We start from the raw sequence: 12,681 nt of genomic DNA, 5'->3' as shown, positions 1-12,681 counted from the left end.
CCATCGGGGCCCAGCCGCCCCGAGCAGCGCCCCTGCTGCCTCGCGCCTCCCGCCGACGACCTCGCGCCGCCGCGGAATCCGCCCGCGCGAGCCCGCGCCTCCTGTTCGCCGCTGCCCACCATCGGTGCGCCGCCGCGCCGCCCGGCCTCGCTTCGCCGCCGCCCACCGCTCAGGGTTCGCCACCACCGCACCTCCCCACCGGCAGCCGCCTCGCTGCCCGCTCGTCCGGACTCCACCGCCGGCCTCCTCCTCGCCTCCGGCCACCACGCCATCCACCACCGTCGGCCTCACCCTCGCCTCCACCGTGCCAGATCCGACGGGATCCGGCTAGATCCGCCGCCCCTGAGCTCGGCCTCCTCCCCGCAGCTCCGGCTGTCTTCCTCGTCAACTCCGGCGAGTTCTCTGACGAACATCGGGATCCGCGCCCGGAAACCCTAGATCTGCGAGGTTGAATTTTCTCCAAGTCCCAAAGTTTTCAACATTTTGTTGCCTTGTTCATCATGCCATATCTCCATGTCCGTGGCTCCGATTTGTGCATATGATATGTCAAAATGTTCATCCCAGAGTGCCCTTCATGATGGAGTAGTTTGCATGCATGTTAGGGTTCATATTTATGCCTTAATCCTCGTTGCAAAACTGCTAATTGATATAAACTGCTGTAATCTGCTGGTTGTTAACTTTATGTTTGCATCTTGTGAGTGTCACAACTTTGTCCCTGTTGATGCTATGGTGATGATCTTGATATACACATGTTCTGCTCTTCATACTCTTCGTGTTGGTGTGCTTTGCATTCATGTTAGGGTGCATCTTGATATATTAATCCCTGTTGCAAAAGTGCATGTTGCTATTAACTGCTGAAAACTACTATAACTTGCTGATTTGTCATTTTTGTTGCATTTTGTGTGTGCATCCTATGAGCATGATGTATACATATTTTAGGAGCATTTTCATGCCATCTTTACAGTGGTGCCATCCATGTATTTGTATATGCCCTGTAGTGAGTGCATCAAGCTTGTGAAGTGGGCTACTTGTTGTTAATGTTCTGTCAATGCTGAATCTGTCATATCATGTGGCTATGTTTTCTTGATGCTACCAATTAATCCATACATAATCTGGAGATGCTTATTTGACATGTTTTGATGTATATATTATGCTATATCATGCCATGCCTTTTGATGCCCTATATATGTCATGTAACATATGTTTTCATTGCCATGAACATGCTTATATAATGTTCCAGATTTTTGTTAACTTCATGATGCCTTGTTGTGAGCTTGTTATTGAGTGATCCATGCCTATTCTGGAGATTCTCCAATTACTTTTTTGTAGTATGCTATGAGTACTATGTTACCATGCCATGGTTGTTAATTTTGGATGTCACATGCCTCTGTTCCATGCTTGCAAACATGCTATCATAATGTTGCTGTTTTACACTTGCTGAAACTGTTTTAATATTCAATCTTGTCTTGTTGGTTCCCACTAATCCATGAGCCATATGTATATGATGCCATGATGTTATTTACTTTTTGTTATGTGTACTTCGATTCCATGCCCCTAGTTGCTATATAAACTTGCTGTAGCTTGTATCTTTCTTGCTCTCAAGTTGCCGTCATATTAACTCTGTTCATGCATTTACTCCTGTGTTATAAAGTTGCATTTTGCATTGATCATCTTGGTTTAATATTGATTCCTATGAACCTGAACCTTAATGATATTTGAATTATGTTATCTGTACTTGAAGTGCATGTCAAGTTTGTGCTCATATGACATGTGATTCCTGTAGCATGTTGTTTTCATGTTTGCAAAGTGCCTACTTGCTGTTTTGGGCAGATTGTTGTTATATCTTGAGTGGAGTGTATGTGTTGCACCGTTGCTCCGTCTTGAGCATGCTCTATATGAAACTTGCTTAGAATTGCATGTAGTTTCATATTATCATGTTGCATCCTTGTTTTAAGGTGTTTGCTTGATGTTTGGATGCATTTTGCATCAATGCCATGGTTGACTTGTTTTGCTCATATCTTCTAGGCCGTAGCTCCGAACTAAATGAACTTTATATGTAACTTGACTAGAATTTCATGTAGATCATCATGATGCTATTTAACTTGCTGTTTAACAACTTCAACTTAATGTTTGTTCAGATCTGGAGCAATTTTGAAATTTGCATATGAGGACTTACCGGATTAGTTATATGTTGTTCTCGGCCTCATTTAAACTTGCTTTGTGTGTTATTCTTGTATGCATCATCTCTTGCCATGAGTAGCATCATATAGTCTTGTCATGCATCATACTTGGTTGAGCATCATGTCATGCTTATGTGTTGTGTGTCTACCATGTTGTTTGCTTCTTTCCGCTTGTGCTTCTTCTCAATAGTTCCTGTTTCGTTGCGATTGTGAGGATTCGTTCGTCTACGCTAGGTTCGTCTTCGCCCTTCGTTTTCTTCATGGACTCGTTCTTCTTCCTAGCGGGATTTCAGGCAAGATGACCGTCACCTTGGATCTCACTACTATCATTGCTATGCTAGTTGCTTCGTTCTATCGCTATGCTGCGCTACCTATCACTTGCTTGTCAAGCCTCCCAAATTGCCCTGTCAGCCTCTAACCTTTTCACCCTACCTAGCAAACCGTTGTTTAGCTATGTTACCGCTTTTGCTCAGCCCCTCTTATAGCGTTGTTAGGCAGGTGAAGTTGAAGATTGCTCCATGTTGGAACAAGATTATGTTGGGATATCACAATATCTCTTATTTAATTAATGCATCTATATACTTGGTAAAGGGTGGAAGGCTCGGCCTTATGCCTGGTGTTTTGTTCCACTCTTTCCGCCCTAGTTTCCCTCATACCGGTGTTATGTTCCTTGATTTTGCGTCCCTAACACAGTGAGGGGTATGGGACCCTCTTGACAGTTCGCTTTGAATAAAACTCTTCCAGCAAGGCCCAACATTGGTTTTAACATTTGCCATGATAATACTTAAACTAAATAATAAATTTGCATAGGGTGTCATGAACCCGAGGATTTTCTACATAGCAGGGGGGGCCAGCGCTGATGGTGTTGGTCCCAAACGGGCAGACCGCAGGGCCACCACGGGGCAACCCGAGGATCTGGTTTCACTCGTAGGCTGACCTATCCGGACATGTCCTGAGACTAGATACGCGCGGCTACTATCAGGGTGTCGACACACCGGGAGGCTTTGCTGGATTAGTTTTACCATTGTTGAAATGTCTTGTGCACCGGGATCCCGAGTCTGATCGGATGTCCCGTGATGGAGGATTGTCTCCGCGGATCATGAGCTTATAATGGGCTAAGTTGGGACACCCCTGCAGGGTTTAAACTTTCGAAAGACGTGCCCGCGGTTATGTGGCAGATGTGAATTTTTAATGTCCGGTTGTAGAGAACTTGACACCAGATTCGAATTAAAATACACCAACCGTGTGCGTAACCGTGATGGTCTCTTTTCGGGTGAGTTCGAGAAGAGAACACAGTGGGGTTAACTTTGAACGTAAGTAGTTCAGGATCACTTCTTGATCATTACTAGTTTGCGACTTTTTGCATAGCTTCTCATCTTATTCTTGTACTCGTAAGATAGCCACCATATTATGCTTAGTCGCTGCGGCAACCTCACCACTATCCATTCCATACCCATTAAGCTTTGCTAGTCTTGATACCCATGGTAATGGGATTGCTGAGTCCTCGTGGCTCACAGATTACTACAACAACAGTTGCAGGTACAGGTAATGCGATGATCATGATGTGAGAGTGATGCTTGCTTGCTTTGAGTTCTTCTTCTGCGTCATCGTTCAGGGGATAGGTTCCTGGTCGGCAGCCTGGGCTAGCAGGGTGGATGTCGTTTGAGTTTCTGTTTGTGTTTCATCCGTAGTCGGATGTTTCTCTTGTATGATGATGTTGTATTCGTGTGGCATTGTATGCCTCTTGTATGTATCCCCAAATATTATGTAATGTACGATGTAATGATATCCACCTTGCAAAAGCGTCTGCAATATGCGCTTCTATCCTTGGTGGGACCTTCGAGTTCCTTTATGATAGGGTCACATATTGGGCGTGACAACTACCCAGTCAGGTTTATCACAGCTTAAACAACAACACTAGAGTTTACATGGTATCAGAGCCATCTGACCAATGTTTACTTCTTCCTCCTCTCTCATGGGTTCCGTGCCAGCGATCACCACCGTCGTCACCGTGCGTCTCTCCTGCGACACCCATCTCATGTGGAAGGCACAACTTCTCACCTTTCCGTGCACCTACAATCTCCTTGGCATCGTGTCCGGTGGAGAGATGGTCCCTGCTCCAACCATGGAACAGACCATGAGTACATGCGAAGGCCGCACCACCACTCAGGTGGAAAATCCGGAATACAAAATCTGGTACCGCGAGGACCAGATGATCCTCGGCGGCATCCTCGCCACCGTTAGTGAGGACATCTTGCCATATGTCATGGCTGTGACCTCAGCGACCGAGGCGTGGGGGCAGCTAGGGCGGATGTTTTCATTGCGCTCCCGTGCTCACCTTGTTTGGATACACGCACAACTGGATGCTTCAAAGAGACACGACATGACGGGAACAAACTACTTCAAGATGAAGAAGACCTTGGCTGACACACCTGCGCCCATTGGACAAGCCCTTCATGCTGATGAGATAGATTCTTACATGTTGTTGGGCCTTAGAGCGGAGTACGAGTCCCTCGTGCACTCACTGAATGTGAAGCCTAGTTTGACTCTTGATGATGTCTACGCTGCTCTTCTTGGCCATCAGCATCGTCATGAGCAGTACAACTTCGACCTCCAGCTTGGCTCAAGCTCCTCGACTAGCTACGCCGGTGTCAGCTCCAACAACTCCGCCAACTTCTTACTCAAATACCCGGGATGCAACAATCAAGGTGTACAAGGTCATGGAATTATGGTGGTGGTCAAAGCCACGACAATGGCAGAAATGGTCATATCGGAGGTCGTGGCTATGGTGGCAACAACGGAAATGGTGGGGGCCAGCGCCCCATGTGCTAGCTGTGTGTCATAAAAGGGCATGTTGCCCTGAAGTGACGCAAGTGCTTTGGCTCCTCATTCCATGGCGATGAGGAGAAACACTTGGCAAATATCATCGGAACTAGCGTCAGGTACCAGGCTGATCCTAACCATCACTTGGACATAGGCGCAACGAACCATATCACCAGCGACTTGGATCGCCTCTCCTGTCGTGAGTGCTACAACGGCAACGACACTATCCAAGTTGTCCCTAGTGAGCCTCTAGTTGACTAGCTCGTTGATCAACAGATGGTCATGGTTTCCTGACCATGGACATTGGATGTCATTGATAAAGGGATCACATCATTAGGAGAATGATGTGATGGAAAAGACCCAATCCTAAGCATAGCACAAGATCGTGTAGTTCGTTTGCTAAAAGCTTTTCTAATGTCAAGTATCCTTTCTTTAGACCATGAGATTGTGCAACTCCCGGATACCGTAGGAATGCTTTGGGTGTGCCAAACGTCACAACGTAACTGGGTGGCTATAAAGGTGCACTACGGGTATCTCCGAAAGTGACTGTTGGGTTGGCACGAATCGAGACTGGGATTTGTCACTCCGTGAGACGGAGAGGTATCTCTGGGCCCACTCAGTAATGCATCATGATAATGAGCTCAATGTGACTAAGTAGTTAGTCACGGGATCATGCATTACGGAAAGAGTAAAGTGACTTGCCGGTAACGAGATTGAACGAGGTATTGGGATACCAACGATCGAATCTCGGGCAAGTAACATACCGATTGACAAAGGGAATTGCATACAGGATTGCTTGAATCCTTGACATCGTGGTTCATCCGATGAGATCATCGTGGAACATGTGGGAGCCAATATGGGTATCCAGATCCCGCTGTTGGTTATTGACCGGAGAACGTCTCAGTCATGTCTGCATGGTTCCTGAACCCGTAGGGTCTACACACTTAAGGTTCGGTGACGCTAGGTTGTTATGGGAAATAGTATGTGGTTACCGAAGGTTGTTCGGAGTCCCGGATGAGATCCCGGACATGGCGAGGAGCTCCGAAATGGTCCGGAGGTGAAGATCGGTATATTGGACGAAGGGTATTGGAGTCCGGAATTGTTCCGGGGGTACCAGGTGATGACCAGCGTGTCCGAAAGGGGTTTCGGAGGCCCCGACAAGCGTTGGGGGGCCTTATGGGCCAAGGGGAGAGGGCACATCAACCCACTAAGGGGCTGAACGCCCCTCCCACCCCATCTCACGTAACCAGGAGAGGTGGGGGCACCACCCCTAGGGCAGCCGCCCCTCCCGGCTTGGGGGGCAAGTTTCCTAGGGGGTGGGGGCGCCCAAACCCATCTAGGGTTTCCCCGGTGGCCGCCGCCCCTCCCCTAGGGAACCCTAGGGCGCCTCCCCCTCCTCCCTTACCCTATATATAGTGAGGGAGAGAGAGGGCAGCTGCACCTCTTCCCTGGCGCAACCCTCTCCCTCCTCCAACACCTCCTCCTCCTCCGTAGTGCTTGGTGAAGCCCTGCCGGAGAACCACGAGCTCCATCACCACCATGCTGTCGTGCTGTCGGAGTTCTCCCTCAACTTCTCCTCTCCCCTTGCTGGATCAAGAAGGAGGAGACGTCCTCGGGCTGTACGTGTGTTGAACGCGGAGGCACCGTTGTTTGGTGCTTTGATCGGATTCGGCCGCGATCTCAATCGCTTCATGAACGACTCCACCGACCGCGTTCTTGTAACGCTTCCGCTTAGCGATCTTGAAGGGTATGAAGATGCACTCCCTCTCTCTCTTGTTGCTATAATCTCCATAGATTGATCTTGGTGATGCGTAGAAAACTTTGAATTTCTGCTATGCTCCCCAACAGTGGCATCATGAGCTAGGTCTATTGCATAGATTCTATGCACGAGTAGAACACAAGTTGTTGTGGGCGTTGATTTTGTTCAATATGCTTACCGTTACTAGTCCTATCTTGTTTCGACGGTATTGTGGGATGAAGCGGCCCGTACCGACCTTACACGTACACTTACGTGAGACAGGTTCCATCGACTGACATGCACTTGTTGCATAAGGTGGCTAGCGGGTGCCAGTCTCTCCCACTTTAGTCGGATAGGATTCGATGAAAAGGGTCCTTATGAAGGGTAAATAGCAATTGGCATATCACGTTGTGGTTTTGGCGTAGGTAAGAAATGTTCTTGCTAGAAACCTATAGCAGCCACGTAAAAACTTGCAACAACAATTAGAGGACGTCTAACTTGTTTTTGCAGCATATGCCGTGTGATGTGATATGGCCAAGAAGGATGTGATGAATGAAATATATGTGATGTATGAGATTGATCATATTCTTGTAATAGGAATCACGACTTGCATGTTGATGAGTATGACAACCGGCAGGAGCCATAGGAGTTGTCTTTATTTATTGTATGACCTGTGTGTCACTGAATAACGCCATGTAATTACTTTACTTCATTGCTAAACCGTTAGCCATAGTAGTAGAAGTAATAGTTGGCGAGACAACTTCATTAAGACACGATGATGGAGATCATGATGATGGAGATCATGGTGTCATGCCGGTGACGATAATGATCATGGCGCCCCGAAGATGGAGATCAAAAGGAGCAAAATGATATTGGCCATATCATGTCACTATTTGATTGCATGTGATGTTTATCATGTTTTTACATCTTATTTGCTTAGAAGGACGGTAGTAAATAAGATGATCCCTCATAATAATTTCAAGAAAGTGTCCCCCCTAACTGTGCGCCGTTGCGGAAGTTCGTTGTTTCGAAGCACCACGTGATGATCGTGTGTGATAGATTCTAATGTTCACATACAATGGGTGTAAGCTAGATTTACACATGCAAAACACTTAGGTTGACTTGACGAGCCTAGCATGTACAGACATGGCCTCGGAACACAAGAGACCGAAAGGTCAAACATGAGTCGTATAGAAGATACGATCAACATGAAGATGTTCACCGATGATGACTAGTCCGTCTCACATGATGATCGGACACGTCCTAGTTGACTCAGATCATGTATCACTTAGATTACTAGAGGGATGTCTATCTAAGTGGGAGTTCATTAAATAACCAGATGAACTTAATTATCATGAACATAGTCAAAAGGTGTTTGCAAATTATGTCATAGGTTACGCTTTAGTTCTACTGTTTAAGATATGTTCCTAGAGAAAATATAGTTGAAAGTTGACAATAGCAATTATGCGGACTGGATCCGTAAACTGAGGATTGTCCTCATTGTTGCGCAGAAGGCTTATGTCCTTAATGCACCGCTCGGTGTGCTGAACCTTGAACGTCGTCTGTGGATGTTGCGAACATCTGACATACACGTTTTGATGACTACGTGATAGTTCAGTAATGTTAAACGGTTTAGAATTGAGGCGCTAAAGACGTTTTAGAAACGTCGCGGAACATATGAGATGTTCCAAGGGCTGAAATTGGGATTTCAGGCTCGTGCCCACGTCAAGAGGTATAAGACCTCTGACGAGCTTCTTAGCCTACAAACTAAGGGAGAAAAGCTCAATCGTTGAGCTTGTACTCAGAGTGTCTGGGTACAACAATCACTTGAATCGAGTGGGAGTTAATCTTCCATATGACATAGTGATAGTTCTCCAAAGACATTGCCACCAAGCTACTAGAGCTTCGTGATGAACTATAAAATATCAGGGATAGATATGATGATCCTTGAAATGTTCGTGATGTTTGACACCGCGAAAGTAGAAATCAAGAAGGAGCATCAATTGTTGATGGTTAGTGAAACCACTAGTTTCAAGAAGGGCAAGGGCAAGAAGGAGTACTTCATGAAATGACAAATCAGTTGCTGCTCCAGTGAAGAAACTCAGGGTTGAACCCAAACCCGAGACTAAGTGCTTCTGTAATGAGGGAACGATCACTGAAGCAGAACTACCCTAGATACTTAGTAGATGAGAAGGCTGGCAAGGTTGACATAAGTATATTGGATATAAATTGTATTAAATGTGTACTTTACTAGTACTCCTAGTAGCACCAGGGTATTAAGATACCGGTTCGGTTGCTAAGTGTTAGTAACTCGAAATAAAATAGCTACAGAATAAACGGAGACTAGCTAAAGGTGAGATGATGATGTGTGTTGGAAGTGTTTCCAAGGTTGATGTGATCAAGCATCGCCTGCTCCCTCTACCATCGAGATTGGTGGTAAACCTAAATAATTGTTATTTGGTGTTTGCGTTGAGCATAGACATGATTGGATTATGTCTATCGCAATACGGTTATTCATTTAAGGAGAATAATGGTTACTCTATTTATTTGAATAATACCTTCAATGGTCTTGCACCTAAAATGAATGGTTTATTGAATCTCGATCGTAGTGACACACATGTTCACGCCAAAAGATATAAGATAGTAATGATAGTACCACTTGCTTGTGGCACTGCCATTTGAATCATATTGGTATAAAACGCATGAAGAAGCTCCAATTTGATGGATCTTTGGACTCACTTGTTTTTTGAAAAGTTTGAGACATGCGAACCATGTCTATTGGTATGTGCGCATGAAGAAACTCCATGCACATGGATCATTTGGACTCACTTGATTCTAAATCACTTGAGACATGCAAATCATACCACATGGGCAAGATGACTGAAAAGCCTCGTTTCAGTAAGATGGAACAAGAACGCAACTTGTTGGAAGTAATGCATTTTGGTGTGTGCTATCCAATGAGTGCCGAGGCACGCAGTGGATATCGTTATGTTCTTACTTCACAGATGATTTGAGTAGATGCTGAGTATATTTACTTGATGAAACACAAGTCTGAATTATTGAAAGGTTCAAGTAACTTCAGAGTGAAGTTGAAGATCTTCGTGACAAGAGGATAAAATGTCTATGATATGATCATAGAGATAAATATCTGAGTTGCGAGTTTGGTACACAATTAAGACATTGTGGAAATTGTTTCACAACTAACACCGCCTGGAACACCATAGTGTGATGGTGTGTCCGAACGTCATAGTTGCACCCTATTGGATATGGTGCATGCCATGACGTCTCTTATCGAATTACCACTATTGTTCATGGGTTAGGCATTAGAGACAACCACATTCACTTTAAATAGGGCACCACGTAATTCCGTTGAGATGACACCGTATGAACTATGGTTTAGAGAAACCTAAGCTGTCGTTTCTTGAAAGTTTGGGTCTGTGACGCTTATGTGAAAAGGTTTCATCCTCATAAGCTCGAACCCAAAGCAGATAAATACATCTTCATAGGACACCCAAAACAGTTGGGTATACCTCCTATTTCAGATCCAGAAGCAAAAGTGATTGTTTCTAGAAATGGGTCCTTTCTCGAGGAAAGGTTTCTCTCGAAAGAATTGAGTGGGAGGATGGTGTAGACTTGATAAGGTTATTGAACCATCACTTCAACCAGTGTGTAGCAGGGCACAGGAAGTTGTTCCTGTGGCACCTACACCAATTGAAGTGAATGTTGATGATAGTGATCATGAAACTCCGGATCAAGTCACTACCAAACCTCATAGGTCGACAAGGATCCGTACTACTTCAGAGTGATACGTAATCCTGTCTTGGAGGTCATGTTGCTGGACAACAATGAACCTACAAGCTATTGAGAAGCGGTGGTGGGCCCGGATTCTGACAAATGGCTCGAGGCCATAAAATCCGAGAGAGGATCCATGTATGAAAACAAAGTATAGACTTTGGCAGAACTACTCGATGGTCATAAAGCTGTTGACTACAGATGGATTTTAAAAGGAAGACGGACGATAGTGGTAAGTGTCACCTTTAAAAAAGCTCGACTTGTCGTTAAGATGTTCTCCGACAAGTTCAAGGAGTTGACTGCGATGAGACTTTCTCACTTGTAGCGATGCTAAAGAGTCTGTTGGAATTATATTAGCAGTTACTGCATGATTTATGAAATCTTGCAGATAGGATGTCAAAACATTGTTTCCTCGATGATATTCTTGAGGAAAGGTTGTATGTGATACAACCAAAAGGTTTTGTCAATCCTAAAAGATGCTAACAAGTATGCAAAGCTCCAGCAATCCTTCTAAGGACTGGAGTAAGCATCTCGGAGTTGGAATATACGCTTTGATGAGTGTAACACCCCGAGATTCATGCCACAGTAATCTCCCACTAATCATGCCATGTCATCATGATTACCTTGCTAGTTGCCACTTGTTCAAAACATCAAGTCCAAAATTCAAATTTATCAAACATGCAAACTAAAATGTTCAAAGTGTGGCAAATATTCCATAACTAATTATGGTGGTGACCCCACATTTTTGTAAAGTATTAAAATGCCCTATTGTGAATATAAAGTGGGTTTAACAATTAATTAAATGCCTTTTCTAATTTATAAAATATTGAACTATTTTATTTGAGCCAAACTTTTTCTGCCATCTAAGGACATTGTCTAGTATTTATATGACATGATTCACATTTTACAAAAAATGTTTGGTGGGTCAACTAAATGCAAAACAGGAGCTCAAAAACAAACAGTCACGAAATTGAAAAAGAAAGGTAAAAAAAAGCAAAAGGAAACATCCCACCCCCTTGTCCCCATGGGCCTTAGCCCACCCAACCGGCCCAACATCTCAGCCAGCCCACCTACCCCATCGGTCGCCTTCGCTACTGTTCTCCTGGCGCGACCGCTACAGGGACACGTCCCTGTCGGACCAGCTCGCCGGCGCCGCCCCGAGGGGATAAGGGCGCCGTCCCCTCGACGCCTCGAGCCCTCCCGTCCACTCACCGCTCCCCACTTGCGCCCCCTCGCTCTCTCTCTTGCCCACGCACTCGTCACCTCCTCCAGATCCATCGCCGAGCGCGGTCGTTGCCGCTCGCCTCACTCTGCCATGGCCAGCAGGCACATCTCGCCTCGCCGTTGCGTCCACAAAGACCGCCGTCGTCCGCTGCGTCTACTACGGAGACGAAACGAGCCGGAACCCCTTCCATAGTCGAGCCGGCCCTCTGCTTCCACCTCCGGCCACCGAAGGCCGCCGCCGTCGTTCTGCTGCACCGAGCCTCCCCCGAGCCCGCTCATGCACATCTGCAGGTCCGCGGTGAGCAACAACGTCGATCCCCCTTCTTCCCTGTCGTTTCCCGTGCCTGTAGACCTCGTTGCCGTCATGGTCGAACCTGCAACCGCCGACGAGCTTGCTGTCGTGGCCTCAGCCGCGGTCGCGTGCGCACGAGCTCACCGTCGAGCTCCTGCGATTCCCAAGGAGCCCGACGTGCGCACGCACGCAGCCCCATGAACCCCCCTTGCCCCCTGCGCTCGACCTCACCGAGCTCCAGCTTCGGCCGCCCCGGCCCCGTTCTGCGCGCTCACGCGTACGCCGTGCAGCGCCGCGCCCGCCGCCCAGCTCGTGTGCATGCAGTTGCTGCTCTACTGAATGTACTGCTGCTGCTGAATGTGACTGTAGCTATATGGCTAGCTTTAGGAATTTTACACAGACTAACCTCCTAGACAGCCTCTAAACTGCTGTTAATTAACTGTTAACAAGACTAAAATAAATATAGGTAGAAAGTACAGTTGACAAACTTCATTTTACCCCACTGGACCAAATCCATTTGATGTGTGGTTTAAATGCTATGAAAATCACAAATTGCTACCTTCGGTCAATAGAGAACATAATTAACACCTAGCATAGTGTGCTGCGTGTCGTGTGTGGTCTGTGCGTGTGTG

Source organism: Triticum dicoccoides, chromosome 7B (genome assembly GCF_002162155.2).
Source record: "Triticum dicoccoides isolate Atlit2015 ecotype Zavitan chromosome 7B, WEW_v2.0, whole genome shotgun sequence".
In the NCBI taxonomy this organism is placed as follows: domain Eukaryota; kingdom Viridiplantae; phylum Streptophyta; class Magnoliopsida; order Poales; family Poaceae; genus Triticum; species Triticum dicoccoides.
The sequence above is the reverse complement of the archived record's forward strand: the minus strand, read 5'-3'. Positions refer to the sequence as shown.